The sequence below is a fragment of the Salmo salar genome, chromosome 20 (assembly GCF_965601325.2).
Source record: "Salmo salar chromosome 20, fSalSal1, whole genome shotgun sequence".
Classification (NCBI taxonomy): domain Eukaryota; kingdom Metazoa; phylum Chordata; class Actinopteri; order Salmoniformes; family Salmonidae; genus Salmo; species Salmo salar.
The window spans coordinates 94,744,984-94,769,087 of NC_138310.1; positions in this window are offsets into that span (position 1 = coordinate 94,744,984).

The following is a 24,104-nucleotide window of genomic DNA, read 5'->3' on the forward strand; positions in this document are numbered from 1 at the left end:
AAGGTTAAATAAAAAATAAAAACATCTGTTTTAGACAACTTCCTGGACAAAAGGTTTCACTGTAATAGTGAAGGTGTAAACTTGGCCGTAGAAAACGTAAACAGTATATTTGAACTTCCATCTCCCCTATCAAATCTAAACATTTCAAGCAGACAATCTAAGAAAATGAACAACGACAAATGGTTTGATGAAGAATGCAAAAACCTAAGAAAGAAATTGAAATCAGTCATAGTTAGCTAGCTAAGGTACAGTAGTCCCCTCAGTCATAGTTAGCTAGTTAAGGTACAGTAGTCCCCTCAGTCATAGTTAGCTAGCTAAGGTACAGTAGTCCCCTCAGTCATAGTTAGCAGGCTAAGGTACAGTAGTCCCCTCAGTCATAGTTAGCTAGCTACGGTACAGTAGTCCCCTCAGTCATAGTTAGCAGGCTAAGGTACAGTAGTCCCCTCAGTCATAGTTACCTAGCTACGGTACAGTAGTCCCCTCAGTCATAGTTAGCAGGCTAAGGTACAGTAGTCCCCTCAGTCATAGTTAGCTAGCTAAGGTACAGTAGTCCCCTCAGTCATAGTTAGCAGGCTAAGGTCTAAAGTCAAACTGGCGTCATCACAATTAAAAATTAGAAATTGAGAAACCTATCCAACCAAAAACATAGAGACCCAGAAAACCTGAGTCTACACCTTCACTACGGTGAATCACTAAAACAATACAGAAATACACTACGGAAAAAGAAGGAACAGCACGTCAGAAATCAGCTCAATGTAACTAACCACTTCTGGGAAAATTGGAAAACACTAAACAGACAACACAAAGAGTTATCTATCCAAAACAGAGAGGCATGGATAAACCACTTAAATCTTTTCTGGCCCTATAACAAAGAGCAGCAAAAACATACACATGATCAAATACAAATCTTAGAATCAACTATTAAAAGACTACCAGAACCCACTGGATTGTCCAATTACATTGAATGAACAACAGTGTCTCGCTGTATAATGATACGAGGCAAGCACAGGAATACGTAATAGTTTTTTTTTTTTTTTTTTTCTCCACTCTTAACAAAAGAGCGAGGTGTAAACTTTTAAAAAATACATGGGTCTTGACACGTAAAACAAGTGCAAAATAACACTTGGCATGGAAGCCGATACAACAGCACAGGTGCTCACAAGACCAACAGGCATGGTAACAATAACCGACAAGGACAATGGATAACAGAGGGATGAAAGGAGAGTGAGAGAGGAAAGGAGCGAGAGAGAAGGAGGGAGGAAAGGAGAGAGAGAAAAAAATGAGATAGAGAGAAGAAAGGAGAGAGGGAGGGAGAGAGCAAGAGAGGGAGGGAGGAAAGGAGATGGAGAAAGAGAGAGGAAAGGAGAAAGAGAGAGGAAAGGAGTGAGAGAGAAGGAGGGAGGAAAGGAGATGGAGAAAGAGAGGAAAGGAGCGAGAGAAAAGGAGGGAGGAAAGGAGAGAGAGAGAAAAGGAGATAGAGAGAAGAAAGGAGAAAGGGAGGGAGAGAGCAAGAGAGGGGGGGAGGAAAGGAGATGGAGAAAGAGAGAGGAAAGGAGAGAGAGAGAGGAAAGGAGCGAGAGAGAAGGAGGGAGGAAAGGAGAGAGAGAAGGAGGGAGGAAAGGAGAAAGAGAGAGAGACAGGAAAGGAGAGAGAGGATATATATACATACTAATCAGGGGGAACCAGATATGCGTAATGACACAAGACAGTCCGGGGTTGGTGGTAATGATCCCGTTCAGTGACGGAGATATCCGGAGCTGGTGAATGGAATGAGCAGCAGTACCAGGGGGGGGGGGGATCTGTGACAGAACCAGCAGCGGGACACCGGCCTCGGGGACGACCACAGGGACACGCTGCAGTGGGACGACACCGGCCTCGGGGACGACCACAGGGACACGCTGCAGTGGGACGACACCGGCCTCGGGGACGACCACAGGGACACGCTGCAGTGGGACGACACCGGCCTCGGGGACGACCACAGGGACACGCTGCAGTGGGACGACACCGGCCTCGGGGACGACCACAGGGACACGCTGCAGTGGGACGACACCGGCCTCGGGGACGACCACAGGGACACGCTGCAGTGGGACGACACCGGCCTCGGGGACGACCACAGGGACACGCTGCAGTGGGACGACACCGGCCTCGGGGACGACCACAGGGACACGCTGCAGTGGGACGACACCGGCCTCGGGGACGACCACAGGGACACGCTGCAGTGGGACGACACCGGCCTCGGGGACGACCACAGGGACACGCTGCAGTGGGACGACACCGGCCTCGGGGACGACCACAGGGACACGCTGCAGTGGGACGACACCGGCCTCGGGGACGACCACAGGGACACGCTGCAGTGGGACGACACCGGCCTCGGGGACGACCACAGGGACACGCTGCAGTGGGACGACACCGGCCTCGGGGACGACCACAGGGACACGCTGCAGTGGGACGACACCGGCCTCGGGGACGACCACAGGGACACGCTGCAGTGGGACGACACCGGCCTCGGGGACGACCACAGGGACACGCTGCAGTGGGACGACACCGGCCTCGGGGACGACCACAGGGACACGCTGCAGTGGGACGACACCGGCCTCGGGGACGACCACAGGGACACGCTGCAGTGGGACGACACCGGCCTCGGGGACGACCACAGGGACACGCTGCAGTGGGACGACACCGGCCTCGGGGACGACCACAGGGACACGCTGCAGTGGGACGACACCGGCCTCGGCGACGACCACAGGGACACGCTGCAGTGGGACGACACCGGCCTCGGGGACGACCACAGGGACACGCTGCAGTGGGACGACACCGGCCTCGGGGACGACCACAGGGACACGCTGCAGTGGGACGACACCGGCCTCGGGGACGACCACAGGGACACGCTGCAGCGGGACGACACCGGCCTCGGGGACGACCACAGGGACACGCTGCAGCGGGACGACACCGGCCTCGGGGACGACCACAGGGACACGCTGCAGCGGGACGACACCGGCCTCGGGGACGACCACAGGGACACGCTGCAGCGGGACGACACCGGCCTCGGGGACGACCACAGGGACACGCTGCAGTGGGACGACACCGGCCTCGGGGACGACCACAGGGACACGCTGCAGTGGGACGACACCGGCCTCGGGGACGACCACAGGGACACGCTGCAGTGGGACGACACCGGCCTCGGGGACGACCACAGGGACACGCTGCAGTGGGACGACACCGGCCTCGGCGATGACCACAGGGACACGCTGCAGTGGGACGACACCGGCCTCGGGGACGACCACAGGGACACGCTGCAGCGGGACGACACCGGCCTCGGGGACGACCACAGGGACACGCTGCAGCGGGACGACACCGGCCTCGGGGACGACCACAGGGACACGCTGCAGCGGGACGACACCGGCCTCGGGGACGACCACAGGGACACGCTGCAGCGGGACGACACCGGCCTCGGGGACGACCACAGGGACACGCTGCAGTGGGACGACACCGGCCTCGGGGACGACCACAGGGACACGCTGCAGTGGGACGACACCGGCCTCGGGGACGACCACAGGGACACGCTGCAGTGGGACGACACCGGCCTCGGGGACGACCACAGGGACACGCTGCAGTGGGACGACACCGGCCTCGGGGACGACCACAGGGACACGCTGCAGTGGGACGACACCGGCCTCGGCGACGACCACAGGGACACGCTGCAGTGGGACGACACCGGCCTCGGGGACGACCACAGGGACACGCTGCAGTGGGACGACACCGGCCTCGGGGACGACCACAGGGACACGCTGCAGTGGGACGACACCGGCCTCGGGGACGACCACAGGGACACGCTGCAGTGGGACGACACCGGCCTCGGGGACGACCACAGGGACACGCTGCAGTGGGACGACACCGGCCTCGGGGACGACCACAGGGACACGCTGCAGTGGGACGACACCGGCCTCGGGGACGACCACAGGGACACGCTGCAGTGGGACGACACCGGCCTCGGGGACGACCACAGGGACACGCTGCAGTGGGACGACACCGGCCTCGGGGACGACCACAGGGACACGCTGCAGTGGGACGACACCGGCCTCGGGGACGACCACAGGGACACGCTGCAGTGGGACGACACCGGCCTCGGGGACGACCACAGGGACACGCTGCAGTGGGACGACACCGGCCTCGGGGACGACCACAGGGACACGCTGCAGTGGGACGACACCGGCCTCGGCGACGACCACAGGGACACGCTGCAGTGGGACGACACCGGCCTCGGCGATGACCACAGGGACACGCTGCAGTGGGACGACACCGGCCTCGGGGACGACCACAGGGACACGCTGCAGTGGGACGACACCGGCCTCGGGGACGACCACAGGGACACGCTGCAGTGGGACGACACCGGCCTCGGGGACGACCACAGGGACACGCTGCAGTGGGACGACACCGGCCTCGGGGACGACCACAGGGACACGCTGCAGTGGGACGACACCGGCCTCGGGGACGACCACAGGGACACGCTGCAGTGGGACGACACCGGCCTCGGGGACGACCACAGGGACACGCTGCAGTGGGACGACACCGGCCTCGGGGACGACCACAGGGACACGCTGCAGTGGGACGACACCGGCCTCGGCGACGACCACAGGGACACGCTGCAGTGGGACGACACCGGCCTCGGCGATGACCACAGGGACACGCTGCAGTGGGACGACACCGGCCTCGGGGACGACCACAGGGACACGCTGCAGTGGGACGACACCGGCCTCGGGGACGACCACAGGGACGCGGTGCGGGTCGTTCAGGGCGTCGATGGTGTAAATCCCTGGTCAGCGAAGCATCCAGGTTGCATTTGTTCGATGATGATTGGGATGAGGGGTAAAGGATAGCTGAACTTAACGGTGAGAGTTCGATAATCAATGCAGGGGCGCATCATTCTTAAAAAAAAGAAAAAAAGCTTGAGGCTCTTCTGTACGCATGTCTCCATGGCCTCGGTCTCCGCAAAGGAGAGGGGATAGACATGTCCTCTTGGGAGGTCTGCGTCAGACAGCAGGTCAATGGCACAGTCTCAGGGGCGATGAGGAGGCAGGCGTGTAGCCTGGGTCTTAGAGAAAACTCGAACCGGAATGGGTGACTGTAGGGGAACCAAAGGAATGCGTAATGCAGTGGCCAGTGCAGCTCCAGAATCAATCAAAGCTAACGGGAGTGAGGGGCTAGAGGATTTAAGGGACTTTAATGGGAAAACACACTGGTTGAGCTGACAGAAAAGGAGGGGAGATCTTGCATCCTACTTGGGTTGGCACAGGAGAACTCCCTGGCTTGTCACCTCTTCACCTATTAGAGGGCAGGTTGGAGAGAAATTACCCCTTTCTCCACAATAGGAGCAGAGGCTCAGATTCCTCCTTCTCCTACGCTCTGCCTCGGGCAAACATGCAGAGCCCACCTCCATCGGCTCTGGCCACGGAGCAGGTGTAGCCATGGGCTCCAGATTCTGCACAGGACTTCGTCGGGACCGCAGGAGGTTGTCCAAACAAATCGCCATGCTGATGATCAGGTTGTCATCACGGCAGGCTAACTCCATCTGTACCTCCTCCCGCAGTCCGCTGCTGAACACGTTGACCAGAGCCAACTTGTTCCATCTGGTGGAGGCTGCGATGGTCCGGAACTCCAGAGGGAACTTCGATGTGGTCCTAGATCCCTGGTTGGAGAAGGTGCTCACCCTCTTCTCAGCCCTCCACAGGATGATTTGACATAGGGTCAGTCTGTTATATCTGGAGTATTTCACCTGTCTTAACCGGTGTCCTGTGTGAATTTAAGTATGCTACCTCTAATTATCTCTCTCTTCTCTTTCTCTTTCTCTTCTCTCGGAGGACCTGAGCCCTAGGACCATGCCTCAGGACTACCTGGCCTGATGACTCCTGGCAGGCCCCAGTCCACCTGGTCATGCTGCTGCGCAGTTTAAACTGTTCTGCCTGCGGCTATGGAACCCTGACCTGTTCAACGGACGTGCAACCTGTCCCAGACCTGCTGTTATCGACTCTCTCTACCGCACCTGCTGTCTCTAACTCTGAATGATCGGCTATGAAAAAACAACTGACATTTACTCCTGGGTTGCTGACCTGTTGCACCCTCGACAATTACTGTGATTATTATTATTTTACCTTGCTTGTCATCTATGAACGTTTGAACATTTTAGCCATGTACTGTTATAATCTCCACCCGGCACAGCCAGAAGAGGACTGGCCACCCCTCATAGCCTGGTTCCTCTCTAGGTTTCTTCCTAGGTTCCTGCCTTTCTAGGGAGTTTTTCTTAGCCACCATGCTTCTACATCCGCATTGCTTGCTGTTTGGGGTTTTAGGCTGGGTTTCTGTACAGCACTTTATGACATCGGCTGATGTAAAAAGGGCTTTATAAATACATTTGATTGATTGAATCAGGGTGAAGTGCTCGTAGGACTCAACCTCAGGTCCGCCCATTTCCCTGACCGCGGCACCTCAGTCCAGGGCCCATCCGGTCAGTGCCGAGATGACGGTGGCAACCCTGTCTCTTCCGGAGACAACCTCGGCGTAGAGAGCGAGGTACAGGTCGCATTGCAGAAGGAATCCCAGCATCTCGCTGGCGCGCCGTCAAAGTGCTCCGGGAGGGACAGAGGTATTCAGCGTACCGGCTCAGATGGGACCGAGGCAGGTAGTGGTGTGGGGGCTGGTGCCGGAACCGGTGCTGGAGACTGGAGGAACTTCACATTCCAAACACAGGATGGTTGCCAGCACACTGTCCATGGCGTTGCCGAGTCTGGAGAACAGTTGAAACTGGAGCAGCAGCACGGCCAGGTGGACAGCAAGGAGTCATCATGCCAGGTAGTCCTGAGGCATGGTCCTAGGGCTCAGGTCCTCCGAGAGAGCGAGAGAGAGAGGGAGAGAGAGAGAGAGAGAGAGAGAGAGAGAGAGAGAGAGAGAGAGAGAGAGAGAGAGAGAGAGAGAAAGAAAGAATTGGAGAGAGCATATTTAAATTCACACAGGACACCGGATAAGATAGGAGAAATACTCCAGATATAACAGACTGACCCTAGCCCCCCGACACATAAACGACTGCAGCATAAGTACTGGAGGCTGAGACAGGAGGGGTCAGGCAGACCTGGCTCTCAAGAGAAAACAGGCTATGTGCACCCTGCCCACAAAATGAGGTGGAAACTGAGCTGCACTTCCTAACTTCCTGCCAAATGTATGACCATATTAGAGACACATATTTCCCTCAGATTATACAGACCCACAAAGAATTCGAAAACAAATCAATTTTTGATAAACTCCCATATCTACTGGGTGAAATACCACAGTGTGCCATCACAGCAGCAAGATTTGAGACCTGTTGCCACAAGAAAAGGTCAACCAGTGAAGAACAAACACCATTGTAAATACAACCCATATTTATGTTTATATATTGTCAATTTTGTACATAAACTATTTTCACATAGTTACAACATTGTATATAGACATTTGAAATGTCCTTATTCTTTTGGAACTTTTGTGTAATATTTACTATAAATAAAAATAAAAAACATTATTTGACTTTTGTTTATTATCTATTTCACTTGCTTTGGCAATATAAACATATCTTTCCCATGCCAATAAAGCCCTTTGAAATGAGAGAGATCAAGTCAAGATTGAAGGTTCAGGACAGGCCATCTGATTCATTTCCCCTCCATACTGAAATAGTAAAGCCTCTCTGAATCATCCATATTCCCTGGTGGTCCTGACTTCATCCATATTGCCTGGTGGCCCTGACTTCATCCATATCGCCTGGTGGTTCTGACTTCATCCATATTCCCTGGTGGCCCTGACTTCATCCATATTCCCTGGTGGTTCTGACTTCATCCATATTGCCTGGTGGTTCTGACTTCATCCATATTCCCTGGTGGCCCTGACTTCATCCATATTCCCTGGTGGTTCTGACTTCATCCATATTGCCTGGTGGCCCTGACTTCATCCATATTGCCTGGTGGCCCTAACTTCATCCATATTGCCTGGTGGTTCTGACTTCATCCATATTCCCTGGTTGCCCTGACTTCATCCATATTCCCTGGTGGTTCTGACTTCGTCCATATTGCCTGTTGGTCCTGACTTCATCCATATTGCCTGGTGGCCCTGACTTCATCCATATTGCCTGGTGGTTCTGACTTCATCCATATTGCCTGGTGGTCCTGACTTCATCCATATTGCCTGGTGGTTCTGACTTCATCCATATTGCCTGGTGGTTCTGACTTCATCCATATTGCCTGGTGCTCGTGACTTTATCCATATTGCCTTGTTTGTTTTGACTTCATCCATATTGCCTGGTGGTTCTGACTTCATCCATATTGCCTGGTGGTTCTGACTTCATCCATATTGCCTGGTGGTCCTGACTTCATCCATATTGCCTGGAGGTTCTGACTTCGTCCATATTGCCTGGACGGTCTAACTTCATCCATATTGCCTGGTGGTCCTGAATTCATCCATATTGCCTGGTGGTTCTGACTTCATCCATATTGCCTGGTGGTTCTGACTTCATCCATATTGCCTGGTGGTCGTGACTTCAACCATATTTCCTGGTGGTTCTGACTTCATCCATATTGCCTGGTGGTCCTGACTTCATCCATATTGCCTGGTGGTTCGGTCTTCATCCATATTGCTTGGTGGTCGTGACTTCATCCATATTGCCTGGTGGTTCTGTCTTCATCCATATTGCCTGGTGGTCCTGACTTCATCCATATTGCCTGGTGGTTCTGTCTTCATCCATATTGCCTGTTTGTTCTGACTTCATCCATATTGCCTGGTGGTTCTGACTTCATCCATATTGCCTGGTGGTCGTGACTTCATCCATATTGCCTGGTGGTCCTGACTTCATCCATATTACCTGGAGGTTCTGACTTCATCCATATTGCCTGGTGGTCCTGACTTCATCCATATTGCCTGGTGGCCCTGACTTCATCCATATTGCCTGTTGGTCCTGACTTCATCCATAATGCCTGGTGGTCCTGACTTCATCCATATTGCCTGGTGGTTCTGACTTCATCCATATTGCATGGTGGTCATGACTTCATCCATATTGCCTGGTGGTTCTGACTTCCTCCATATTGCCTGGAGGTTCTGACTTCATCCATATTGCCTGGTGGTTCTGACTTCATCCATATTGAATGGTGGTCGTGACTTTATCCATATTGCCTTGTTGTTGTGACTTCATCCATATTGCCTGGTGGTCGTGACTTCATCCATATTGCCTTGTTGTTTTGACTTCATCCATATTGCCTTGTGGTTCTGACTTCATCCATATTGCCTGGTGGTCCTGACTTCATCCATATTGCTTGGTGGTTCTGACTTCATCCATATTGCCTGGAGGTTCTGACTTCATCCATATTGCCTGGTGGTCCTGACTTCATCCATATTGCTTGGTGGTTCTGACTTCATCCATATTGCCTGGAGGTTCTGACTTCATCCATATTGCCTGTGGGCCCTGACTTCATGCATATTGCCTGGTGGTCCTGACTTCATCCATATTGCCTGGTAGTTCTGACTTCATCCATATTGCCATGTAGTTCTGACTTCATCCATATTGCTTGGTGGTTCTGACTTCATCCATATTTCTTGGTGGTTCTGACTTCATCCATATTGCTTGGTGGTTCTGACTTCATCCATATTTCTTGGTGGTTCTGACTTCATCCATTTTTCTTGGTGGTTCTGACTTCATCCATATTGTCTGGTGGTTCTGACTTCATCCATATTGCGTGGAGGTTCTGACTTCATCCATATTGCTTGGTGGTTCTGACTTCATCCATATTGCCTGGTGGTCCTGACTTCATCCATATTGCTTGGTGGTCGTGACTTCATCCATATTGCCTGGAGGTTCTGACTTCATCCATATTGTCTGGTGGTCCTTACTTCATCCATATTGCCCGGTGGTTCTGACTTCATCCATATCGCCTGGTGGCCCTGACTTCATCCATATTGCCTGGTAATTCTGACTTCATCCATATTGCCAGTTGGTATTGTGTTGTGGAAATTCAGTACCGAGAGAGACTTGATCATTTCTTTAAACAATAATTTTTATTTAATATCGAAGAAGTATTGCAAATATGAAACCGTCAGCCCAACAGTCTCGTTCTGACTATTAGGCTGGGAGCCTGAATCATACAGATAATGCACAGTCTATCTAGCTAATACCCAGAATGCTTGGTTCCACCCCTCCCATATAGACTGGGGGGCACCATAAGCCACTTTGGGCTCATCCTGTCTTTATCTGCCCCTGGCGTTATCTTCACCTCCGACCCTGGCCTAATTTCCCAGGCCAGGAAGTCTAAGAAGCATTGAGGCCTTTGTTCTACTCCTCTCTTTCCCAGTTACAACAACCCCACATCAAGTCACTGGAATGCCAGCTGTAGGTTTTATCCCCAGGAAGCTGGAGTGGACGCCATAAAACAAACATGTCCCACTGTTTAAGTAAATACTTGGTACATTTCCAAAAAATAAGGTGCATTTTTCTGTCTAACCTGACATCATCCATATTTCTTGGAGGTTCTGACTTCATCCATATTGCCTGGTGGTTCTGACTTCATCCATATTGCTTGGTGGTTCTGACTTCATCCATATTGCCTGGTGGTCCTGACTTCATCCATATTGCTTGGTGGTTCTGACTTCGTCCATATTGCCTGGACGTTCTAACTTCATCCATATTGCCTGGTGGTCCTGAATTCATCCATATTGCCTGGTGGTTCTGACTTCATCCATATTGCCTGGTGGTTCGGTCTTCATCCATATTGCCTGGTGGTCGTGACTTCATCCATATTTCCTGGTGGTTCTGACTTCATCCATATTGCCTGGTGGTCCTGACTTTATCCATATTGCCTGGTGGTTCTGTCTTCATCCATATTGCCTGGTGGTCCTGACTTCATCCATATTGCCTGGTGGTTCTGTCTTCATCCATATTGCCTGTAGATTCTGACTTCATCCATATTGCCTGGTGGTTCTGACTTCATCCATATTGCCTGGTGGTCCTGACTTTATCCATATTGCCTGGTGGTCCTGACTTCATCCATATTGCCTGTTGGCCCTGACTTCATCCATATTACCTGGAGGTTCTGACTTCATCCATATTGCCTGGTGGTCCTGACTTCATCCATATTGCCTGGTGGCCCTGACTTCATCCATATTGCCTGTTGGTCCTGACTTCATCCATAATGCCTGGTGGTCCTGACTTCATCCATATTGCCTGGTGGTTCTGACTTCATCCATATTGCCTGGTGGTCCTGACTTCATCCATATTGCCTGGTGGTTCTGACTTCATCCATATTGCCTGGAGGTTCTGACTTCATCCATATTGCCTGGTGGTTCTGACTTCATCCATATTGCCTGGTGGTCGTGACTTTATCCATATTGCCTTGTTGTTGTGACTTCATCCATATTGCCTGGTGGTCGTGACTTCATCCATATTGCCTTGTTGTTTTGACTTCATCCATATTGCCTTGTGGTTATGACTTCATCCATATTGCCTGGTGGTCCTGACTTCATCCATATTCCTTGGTGGTTCTGACTTCATCCATATTGCTTGGTGGTTCTGACTTCATCCATATTGCCTGGTGGTCCTGACTTCATCCATATGGCCTGGTGGTTCTGACTTCGTCCATATTGCCTGGTGGTCGTGACTTCATCCATATTGCCTGGACGTTCTAACTTCATCCATATTGCCTGGTGGTTCTGACTTCATCCATATTGCCTGGTGGTCCTGACTTCATCCATATGGCCTGGTGGTCCTGACTTCAACCATATTGCCTGGAGGTTCTGACTTCATTCGTATTGCCTGGTGGTTCTGACTTCATCCGTATTGCCTGGTGGTTCTGACTTCATCCATATTGCCTGGTGGTTCTGACTTCATCCATATTGCCTGGTGGTCCTGACTTAATCCATATTGCCTGTTGGCCCTGACTTCATCCATATTGCCTGGTGGTCCTGACTTCATCCATATTGCCTGGTAGTTCTGACTTCATCCATATTGCTTGGTGGTTCTGACTTCATCCATATTGCCTGGTGGTCCTGACTTCATCCATATGGCCTGGTGGTCCTGACTTCAACCATATTGCCTGGAGGTCCTGACTTCGTCCATATTGCCTGGTGGTCGTGACTTCATCCATATTGCCTGGACGTTCTAACTTCATCCATATTGCCTGGTGGTTCTGACTTCATCCATATTGCCTGGTGGTCGTGACTTCATCCATATTGCCTTGTTGTTTTGACTTCATCCATATTGTCTTGTGGTTCTGACTTCATCCATATTGCCTGGTGGTCCTGACTTCATCCATATTGCCTGGTGGCCCTGACTTCATCCATATTGCCTGTTGGTCCTGACTTCATCCATAATGCCTGGTGGTCCTGACTTCATCCATATTGCCTGGTGGTTCTGACTTCATCCATATTGCCTGGTGGTCCTGACTTCATCCATATTGCCTGGTGGTTCTGACTTCATCCATATTGCCTGGAGGTTCTGACTTCATCCATATTGCCTGGTGGTTCTGACTTCATCCATATTGCCTGGTGGTCGTGACTTCATCCATATTGCCTTGTTGTTTTGACTTCATCCATATTGCCTTGTGGTTATGACTTCATCCATATTGCCTGGTGGTCCTGACTTCATCCATATTGCTTGGTGGTTCTGACTTCATCCATATTGCTTGGTGGTTCTGACTTCATCCATATTGCCTGGTGGTCCTGACTTCATCCATATGGCCTGGTGGTTCTGACTTCGTCCATATTGCCTGGTGGTCGTGACTTCATCCATATTGCCTGGACGTTCTAACTTCATCCATATTGCCTGGTGGTTCTGACTTCATCCATATTGCCTGGTGGTCCTGACTTCATCCATATGGCCTGGTGGTCCTGACTTCAACCATATTGCCTGGAGGTTCTGACTTCATTCGTATTGCCTGGTGGTTCTGACTTCATCCGTATTGCCTGGTGGTTCTGACTTCATCCATATTGCCTGGTGGTTCTGACTTCATCCATATTGCCTGGTGGTCCTGACTTAATCCATATTGCCTGTTGGCCCTGACTTCATCCATATTGCCTGGTGGTCCTGACTTCATCCATATTGCCTGGTAGTTCTGACTTCATCCATATTGCTTGGTGGTTCTGACTTCATCCATATTGCCTGGTGGTCCTGACTTCATCCATATGGCCTGGTGGTCCTGACTTCAACCATATTGCCTGGAGGTCCTGACTTCGTCCATATTGCCTGGTGGTCGTGACTTCATCCATATTGCCTGGACGTTCTAACTTCATCCATATTGCCTGGTGGTTCTGACTTCATCCATATTGCCTGGTGGTCGTGACTTCATCCATATTGCCTTGTTGTTTTGACTTCATCCATATTGTCTTGTGGTTCTGACTTCATCCATATTGCCTGGTGGTCCTGACTTCATCCATATTGCCTGGTGGCCCTGACTTCATCCATATTGCCTGTTGGTCCTGACTTCATCCATAATGCCTGGTGGTCCTGACTTCATCCATATTGCCTGGTGGTTCTGACTTCATCCATATTGCCTGGTGGTCCTGACTTCATCCATATTGCCTGGTGGTTCTGACTTCATCCATATTGCCTGGAGGTTCTGACTTCATCCATATTGCCTGGTGGTTCTGACTTCATCCATATTGCCTGGTGGTCGTGACTTTATCCATATTGCCTTGTTGTTGTGACTTCATCCATATTGCCTGGTGGTCGTGACTTCATCCATATTGCCTGTTGGTATTGTGTCGTGGAATTTCAGTACTGAGAGAGACTTGGTCATTTCTTTAAACAAGCATTTTTATTTAGTATCGAAGAAGTATTGCAAATATGAAACCGTCAGCCCAACAGTCTCGTTCTGACTATTAGGCTGGGAGCCTGAATCATACAGATAATGCACAGTCTATCTAGCTAATACCCAGAATGCTTGGTTCCACCCCTCCCATATAGACTGGGGGGCACCATAAGCCACTTTGGGCTCATCCTGTCTTTATCTGCCCCTGGCGTTATCTTCACCTCCGACCCTGGCCTAATTTCCCAGGCCAGGAAGTCTAAGAAGCATTGAGGCCTTTGTTCTACTCCTCTCTTTCCCAGTTACAACAACCCCACATCAAGTCACTGGAATGCCAGCTGTAGGTTTTATCCCCAGGAAGCTGGAGTGGACGCCATAAAACACACATGTCCCACTGTTTAAGTAAATACTTGGTACATTTCCAAAAAATAAGGTGCATTTTTCTGTCTAACCTGACATCATCCATATTTCTTGGAGGTCGTGACTTCATCCATATTGCCTGGTAGTTCTGACTTCATCCATATTGCCTGGTGGTTCTGACTTCATCCATATTGCTTGGTGGTTCTGACTTCATCCATATCGCCTGGTGGTCGTGACTTCATCCATATTGCTTGGTGGTTCTGACTTCATCCATATTGCCTGGTGGTCCTGACTTCATCCATATTGCTTGGTGGTTCTGACTTCATCCATATCGCCTGGTGGTCGTGACTTCATCCATATTGCCTGGAGGTTCTGACTTCATCCATATTGCTTGGTGGTCGTGACTTCATCCATATTGCCTGGAGGTTCTGACTTCATCCATATTGCCTGGTGGTCCTGACTTCGTCCATATTGCCTGGATGTTCTAACTTCATCCATATTGCCTGGTGGTCCTGAATTCATCCATATTGCCTGGTGGTTCTGACTTCATCCATATTGCCTGGTGGTTCGGTCTTCATCCATATTGCCTGGTGGTCGTGACTTCATCCATATTTCCTGGTGGTTCTGACTTCATCCATATTGCCTGGTGGTCCTGACTTTATCCATATTGCCTGGTGGTTCTGTCTTCATCCATATTGCCTGGTGGTCCTGACTTCATCCATATTGCCTGGTGGTTCTGTCTTCATCCATATTGCCTGTAGGTTCTGACTTCATCCATATTGCCTGGTGGTTCTGACTTCATCCATATTGCCTGGTGGTCCTGACTTTATCCATATTGCCTGGTGGTCCTGACTTCATCCATATTGCCTGTTGGCCCTGACTTCATCCATATTACCTGGAGGTTCTGACTTCATCCATATTGCCTGGTGGTCCTGACTTCATCCATATTGCCTGGTGGCCCTGACTTCATCCATATTGCCTGTTGGTCCTGACTTCATCCATAATGCCTGGTGGTCCTGACTTCATCCATATTGCCTGGTGGTTCTGACTTCATCCATATTGCCTGGTGGTCCTGACTTCATCCATATTGCCTGGTGGTTCTGACTTCATCCATATTGCCTGGAGGTTCTGACTTCATCCATATTGCCTGGTGGTTCTGACTTCATCCATATTGCCTGGTGGTCGTGACTTTATCCATATTGCCTTGTTGTTGTGACTTCATCCATATTGCCTGGTGGTCGTGACTTCATCCATATTGCCTTGTTGTTTTGACTTCATCCATATTGCCTTGTGGTTCTGACTTCATCCATATTGCCTGGTGGTCCTGACTTCATCCATATTGCTTGGTGGTTCTGACTTCATCCATATTGCTTGGTGGTTCTGACTTCATCCATATTGCCTGGTGGTCCTGACTTCATCCATATGGCCTGGTGGTCCTGACTTCAACCATATTGCCTGGAGGTCCTGACTTCGTCCATATTGCCTGGTGGTCGTGACTTCATCCATATTGCCTGGACGTTCTAACTTCATCCATATTGCCTGGTGGTTCTGACTTCATCCATATTGCCTGGTGGTCCTGACTTCAACCATATTGCCTGGAGGTTCTGACTTCATTCATATTGCCTGGTGGTTCTGACTTCATCCATATTGCCTGTTTGTCCTGACTTCATCCATATTGCTTGGAGGTTCTGACTTCATCCATATTGCCTGGTGGTCCTGACTTCATCCATATTGCCTGGTAGTTCTGACTTCATCCATATTGCCTGGTGGTCCTGACTTCATCCATATTGCCTGGTAGTCCTGACTTTATCCATATTGCTTGGTGGTTCTGACTTCATCCATATTGCTTGGTGGTTCTGACTTCATCCATATTGCTTGGTGGTTCTGACTTCATCCATATTGCTTGGTGGTTCTGACTTCATCCATATTGCCTGGTGGTCCTGACTTCATCCATAATGCTTGGTGGTTCTGACTTCATCCATATTGCTTGGTGGTTCTGACTTCATCCATATTGCCTGGTGTTTCTTTGAATCCCAAAAGGCCTTGTTCTGCACTGATCAGGACCAGCACATTCTGTCCCCATCCCAAACAGCACCCTATTAGATATCACATTATTCACAGGCCCTGGTCTTAAGTAGTGCACTAAATAGGTAATAGGGTCCTTGTCTAAAGTAGTGCACTAAATAGGTAATAGGGTCCTGGTCTAAAGTAGTGCACTAAATAGGTAATAGGGCCCTGGTCTAAAGTTGTGCACTAAATAGGGAATAGGGCCCTGGTCTAAAGTAGTGCACTAAATTGGGAATAGGGCCCTGGTCTAAAGTTGTGCACTAAATAGGGAATAGGGTGCCATTTGGGATGCATTGTATTGTGTTTAGTAGTCTAATGAAATGGCGTTATCTAGGACTAAAGTATATTAATATTCCTGTAACAGGCCTTGACCCAAATCTCTCTCTCTCTCTCTCTCTCTCTCTCTTTCCCGACCCTCTGAGAATGTTTAATCTGGTCTGTCTGTCTGTCTGTCTGTCTGTCTGTCTGTCTGTCTGTCTGTCTGTCTGTCTGTCTGTCTGTCTGTCTGTCTGTCTGTCTGTCTGTCTGTCTGTCTGTCTGTCTGTCTGTCTGTCTGTCTGTCTGTCTGTCTGTCTGTCTGTCTGTCTGTCTGTCTGTCTGTCTGTCTGTCTGTCTGTCTGTCTGTCAGTCAATGTTGAATCCTCGTTTCTTATTGGCTTGAAGGGCATTCTAGAGCATGCCTTCCCTATAACTCACAGTATATCAACACGGTAGAATTCAATGGCTACAGTTCATTCTTACATGTTCTATGTTTGAGATGCTTTTGAAAGCAAAAGTAGAATTGAAAACATTATTGACATTGTTGAATTCGATTTTCATAAAAGCAAGCTATGACTGATGGTTTGGTTAGCTGAACTAGCAAGTATTTTTGGTTGGTTACCAAGGAAACTACTTTAGCTATCTAGATATATTGCGAGCTATTTCAGTGGATGTTGAACACATTTCTACCTACCATAAAAAGTAAAACATTTCATTCACTCCATATACAAACATATGCACATACGAACAACATCTTACACATACAAACAATCAACTACTTCTCATCTGTCCAGACCCATATACCAACACCCCATCCATAGTGCCTGTATTATTGTTTGCCACATGGCCTGAAATTGTACCAATTTATTTTTCTCGGCTGTCCCTGCTACTTCAATATTTCAATGATAAATCACTCAGTTTTTCCATTGTGTTAATAATGGTGGATTGATTGACCTGCAGGTTTTTTGAAGATGACTGATAAGAGAATCGTCCAGCCCATTGGGTATCTCACTACAGCCCCATATAACATGTCTTGAAATATACAGACAGACATATTGAAAGTACGTTTACATTGTATTACTTCTGACAGCCAATTTTCTAACTCCAACATGGATTATTAAGTCACTGTTAGTTTTACACTTAATAAATGACTGCCGTTGTGTTGTAGAATTTATGAGTTTTGTCTCCTCTACAATAAATGGTATATAATTAGTTTATACTGTATTAAACTTACATTTTCGTTAAATGTAATTTTGTTACTTATGGTCCAACTTTCCCTCCATCTTGTGGCAACATCAGTTATTTTTAAATCTTGGTTCAAATAGTTTGTATTGGGAACCAATGAACACATTTCTAGCTGTAAATACAGTGGCTTGCAAAAGTATTCAACCCTCTGGCATTTTTCCTATTTTGTTACCTTACAACCTGGAATTAAAATTGATTTTTTTTTTGGGGGGGGGGTTTGTATCATTTGATTTACACAACCTGCCTACCACTTTGAAGATGCAAAATATTTTATCTTGTGAAACAAACAAGAAATAAGACCAAAAAACAGAGAACTTGAGTGTGCATAACCATTCATCCCCCCAAAGTCAATACTTTATAGAGCCACCTTTTGCAGCAATTACAACTGCCAGTCTCTTGGGGTATATCTCTATAAGCTTGGCACATCTAGCCACTGGGATTATTGGCCATTCTTCAAGGCAAAACTGCTCCAGCTACTTCAAGTTGGATGGGTTCTGCTGGTGTACAGCAAGCTTTCAGTCATACCACAGATTCTCAATTGGATTGAGGTCTGGGCTTTGACTAGGCCATTCCAAGACATTTAAATGTTTCCCCTTAAACCACTCAAGTGTTTCTTTAGCAGTATGCTTAGTGTCTTTGTCCTGCTGGAAGGTGAACCTCTTTCCCAGTCTCAAATCTCTGGAGACTGAAACAGGTTTCCCTCAATAATTTCCCACGGGGGGCCAGTACAAAAAAATTTATAAAATAAAAATAAAATAAAAATGCATGAAATGAAAATGAAATGTATGAAAAGTATGTATTCACTACTGTAAATTGCTCTGGATAAGGGCGTCTGCTAAATTACTAAAATGTAAAATGTAAATGTCATTTCCCTGTATTTAGCACCCATCCATCATTCCTTCAATTCTGACCTGTTTCCCAGTTCCTGCCGATGAAAAACATCCCCACAGCATGATGCTGCCACCACCATGCTTCACTGTGGGGATGGTGATCTCGGGGTGATGAGAGGTGTTGGGTTTGCGCCAGACATTTTCCTTGATGGCCAAAAAGGTCAATTTTAGTCTCATCTGACCAGAGTACCTTCTTCCATTTGTTTTGGGAGTCTCCCACATGCCTTTTGGCAAACACCAAACGGGTTTGCTTATTTATTTCTTTAAGCAATGGATTTTTTCTGGCCACCCTTCCGTAAAGCCAAGCTCTGTGGAGTGTACGGCTTAAAGTGGTCCTATGGACAGATACTCCAATCTCCGCTGTGGAGCTTTGCAGCTCCTTCAGGGTTATCTCTGGTCTCTTTTTTGCCTCTCTGATTAATGCCCTCCTTGCCTGGTCCGTGAGTTTTGGTGGGCGGCCCTATCTTGGCAGGTTTGTTGTGGTGCCATATTCTTTCCATTTTTTAATAATGGATTTAATGGTGCTCCGTGGGATGTTCAAAGTTTCAGATATTTTTTTATAACCCAACCCTGATCTGTACTTCTCCACAACTTTGTCCCTGAACTGTTTGGAGAGCTCTTTGGTCTTCATTGTGCTGCTTGCTTGGTGGTGCCCCTTGCTTAGTGGTGTTGCAGACTCTTTGGCCTTTCAGAACAGGTGTATACATACTGAGATCATGTGACAGATCATGTGACAATTAGATTGCACACAGGTGGACTTTATTTAACTAATTATGTGACTTCTGAAGGTAATTGGTTTCACCAGATCTTATTTAGGGCCTTCATGGCAAAGGGGGTGAATACATATGCACGCAACACTTTTCAGTTGTACATTTTGTTGCATTTTAAAAAATTAAGTAATTTTTTTAATTTCACTTCACCAATTTGGACTATTTTGTGTATGTCCATTACATAAAATCCAAATAAAAATCTATTTATATTACAGGTTGTAATGCAACAAAATAGGAAACATGCCAAGGGGGGTGAATAATTTTACATGGCACTGTATGTTAAATTATAGCCACGGTATAAAAGGGATAATCATCTCGGGGCTTTATGCGTTCTCTGGAAAATAATTTAACTCCGTGGGAGGGTGGTTCCACTCCGGCAGCACATCATGGAACACACCTTCCACGTCATTCATTATTTTCCTTAGAACAGCCAGGCAGGAATGATGAATGTCTCCTCTTCAATGTCCAAGATGGGACCAATGCCTCTGCATTCCCATTAGAAGCACGTTAGGCCTTTTGCTAACAGTTACCTACAAACTGATCCAACTAAGTGTTCCTCCCACTGAGACTGTTGCACGTGGAGTCTGAGCAATCAACAAAATGGACAATGTTTTTATTTTTTATTTGAGATGAAACTGCACACAGTTCTTTCAGAGAGATGATACTTTCAAGGCTAATTTTGGGGGATATTTACAAGATGTTTCTGTAAAACGCTTCCTGCAGTCCTGGGAAATTCCAGTCCTCAGGTGCCTAATTGGTGTCACATTTTTCCCCCATCCCTAGCAGCTGATTAAACTAATTGCATTCTAAACTGAAGATCATGATTAGTTGATTATTGGAGTCAGGTGTGTTAGCTGGGGCAAAACTGTGGCACCAATCAGGCCCCCGAGGACTTGAGTTGCCCAGGCCTGAGTCTATATAGACTGCATAGTTCTACAGATCAGGTTATATGCTGTGACATCTTAAAACATACGGTGTGTGTGTGTGTGTCTCTTCCTGCCTGACTACCTGCCTGCCATCTCCGCTGCACCCCTGTCCCCAATCAGGCAGAAACATGGTAAGAACCTCTTCCCTGTCCCCTCTCCCCTGTCCCCTCTCCCCTGTCCCCTCTCCCTTCTTCCCTCTCCCTTCTCCCCATCTCCCCTCTCCTCTCTTCCCTCTCCCTTCTCCCCATCTCCCCTCTCCTCTCTTCCCTCTTCCCTCTCCCCATCTCCTCTCTTCCCTCTCCCCTGTCCCCTCTCCCATCTCCCCTCTCCCCATCTCCCATCTCCCCTTCTTCCCTCTCCTCTCTTCCCTCTCCCCATCTCCCCTCTCCCCATCTCCCCTCTCCCCTCTTCCCTCTCCCCTGTCCCCTCTCCCCATCTCCCCTCTCCCCTCTCCCCTCTCCCCTCTCCCCATCTTCCCTCTCCCCTCTCCTCTCTTCCCTCTTCCCTCTCCCATCTCCTCTCTCCTCTCTTCCCTCTCCTCTCTTCCCTCTCCTCTCTTCCCTCTCCCCATCTCCCCTCTCCCCTTCTTCCCTCTCCTCTCTTCCCTCTCCCCATCTCCCCTCTCCCCATCTCCCCTCTCCCCTCTTCCCTCTCCCCTGTCCCCTCTCCCCTTCTTCCCTCTCCCCTCTTCCCTCTCCCCTGTCCCCTCTCCCCTTCTTCCCTCTCCCCTTCTTCCCTCTCCTCTCTTCCCTCTCCCCATCTCCCCTCTCCCCATCTCCCCTCTTCCCTCTCCCCTGTCCCCTCTCCCCTTCTTCCCTCTCCCTTCTTCCCTCTCCTCTCTTCCCTCTCCCCATCTCCTCTCTCCTCTCTTCCCTCTCCTCTCTTCCCTCTCCTCTCTTCCCTCTCCCCATCTCCTCTCTCCTCTCTTCCCTCTCCTCTCTCCCCTCTCCCCATCTCCCCTCTCCCTTCTTCCCTCTCTTCTCTCCCCTCTCCCCATCTCCCCTCTCCCCTCTTCCCTCTCCTCTCTTCCCTCTCCCCATCTCCTCTCTCCTCTCTTCCCTCTCCTCTCTTCCCTCTCCTCTCTTCCCTCTCCCCATCTCCTCTCTTCCCTCTCCTCTCTTCCCTCTCCCCATCTCCCCTCTCCCCTTCTTCCCTCTCCCTTCTTCCCTCTTCCCCTCTCCTCTCTTCCCCTCTCCCATCTTCCCTCTCCTCTCTTCCCCTCTCCCATCTACCCTCTTCCCATCTCCCATCTCCTCTCTCCTCTCTCCCCTCTCCCCTCTCCCCTCTCCCCATCTCCCCATCTCCCATCTCCCATCTCCTCTCTTCCCTCTTCCCTCTTCCCTCTTCCCTCTTCCCTCTTCCCTCTTCCCTCTCCCCTCTTCCCTCTTCCCTCTCCCCTCTTCCCTCTCCCCTCTCCTCTCCCCCCTGTCCCCACTCAGGCAGAAAGGTGGAAGCTAAAAGGTGCATCCGATCAGTGAGGATGCTCCGGGTGACAGGGGCTCAATGACTCAAGGTCACAGTATTTAACAGACAAAGACAATAGGCTTATCTAACTACTTTCCTCTGTCCTCCCATCACCAGCGATGCTGGTCACAGCTCCTGACTGACAGCTCCTCGATTTATGTTAATCACAAGGCTCTGTTGTTGAAATCACTAACCTTGCTGTGGTTAAACGTGTCGGAGCAGAACCTGATGTTAAAGGACAAAAGAAACTCGGAGAAGATCACATGACCTTTCTCTCCCGTTTTTGTTTTATATTCACCTTTTTTTTGAGAGGACCTACTTTAGTTGAACTGACTGTAATTCAGAGTCCACAGAAGGCATCGTCACGATAGTCTGGTGTCCCATTGTGACATAGCGGCTCTGAGACCATCATCCGCGGGGGGACTCACAACCCGAACACACGCACCTCACCAGCATTCCCGAACCAATGCGGCTCCGCGTACGCGTCCTCTAATCATTTGAATGTGTTGACAGTTGGAGAAATGACTTGAGTCAAGCGGAGGATTCAAACATATGAAAACCAATGGCTGGATATTCTAGAACACTGCAGTGTGTACAGGTATACGTTATGGACTCTGATATTCTAGAACACTGCAGTGTGTACAGGTATACGTTATGGACTCTGATATTCTAGAACACTGCAGTGTATACAGGTATACGTTATGGACTCTGATATTCTAGAACACTGCAGTGTGTACAGGTATACGTTATGGACTCTGATAGACCCGTAAGTCTCTCTGGATAGGAGTGTCTGCTAAATGACCAAAACATTAATATTTACAGCAGTCATACTGAATCAGCAGTACAGATACAGTGCTTTCAGAGAGTATTCATACCCATATACTTTTTCCACATTTTGTTGTGTTTCAGCCTGAATTTACTAGAGATATACTGTACATTAAAGGCCTGGTGTGTGACTAGAGATATACTGTATATTAAAGGCCTGGTGTATGACTAGAGATATACTGTATATTAAAGGCCTGGTGTATGACTAGAGATATACTGTAAATTAAAGGCCTGGTGTATGACTAGAGATATACTGTATATTAAAGGCCTGGTGTATGACTAGAGATATACTGTATATTAAAGGCCTGGTGTATGACTAGAGATATAGTGTACATTAAAGGCCTGGTGTATGACTAGAGATATACTGTACATTAAAGGCCTGGTGTATGACTAGAGATATACTGTAAATTAAAGGCCTGGCGTATGACTAGAGATATACTGTATATTAAAGGCCTGGTGTATGACTAGAGATATACTGTACATTAAAGGCCTGGTGTATGACTAGAGATATACTGTACATTAAAGGTCTGGTGTATGACTAGAGATATACTGTATATTAAAGGCCTGGTGTATGACTAGAGATATGCTGTACATTAAAGGTCTGGTGTATGACTAGAGATATACTGTATATTAAAGGCCTGGTGTATGACTAGAGATATACTGTACATTAAAGGCCTGGTGTATGACTAGAGATATACTGTACATTAAAGGTCTGGTGTATGACTAGAGATATGCTGTACATTAAAGGCCTGGTGTATGACTAGAGATATACTGTACATTAAAGGTCTGGTGTATGACTAGAGATATGCTGTACATTAAAGGCCTGGTGTATGCCAAAGAGAATAGACAGGAGGGATGAAAGTCAAACTCCCCTCCAACACTAGCTGACAGGCTGCAGGTCTCTCTGGAGAAGCCTGTCTTAGCCAACCAATTTGATGGTAGCTTTCTGTAACCAGCCAACTGAACCGTACTAAGCCAGGCCTTTCCAGTGCTTTCCAGAGACAAGGAAAACTACTGTTTATTGTGTCTGAGGATGTGATCAGGCCTTTCCAGTGCTTTCCAGAGACAGACACAGTAAACAGTAGTTTTCTTTGAGGATGTGATTTTGACTTTTTTTCTCATTGAAACTGTCACGTCCTGACCATAGAAAGATGTTATTTTCTATGGTAGAGTAGGACAGGGCGTGACAGGTTTTTCTTCTTCTATGTTTTCTATTTCTATGTTGTCAGTGTCTAGTTTTGTATTTCTATGTTGGGGTTTTGTTTGGGATGATCTCCAATTAGAGGCAGCTGGTCCTCGTTGTCTCTAATTGGATATCATACTTAAGTGGGGGGTTTTTCCACCTGGGTTTGTGGGAGATTGTTTTTTGAGTAGTGTATGTTTCAACTCTGCATCACGGTTCGTTGTTTTGTTCTTTAGTTTATGTTTATATATTGCATAGTTTCACAGTATAATTAAAATGTGGAACGACACACACGCTGCACTTTGGTCCGC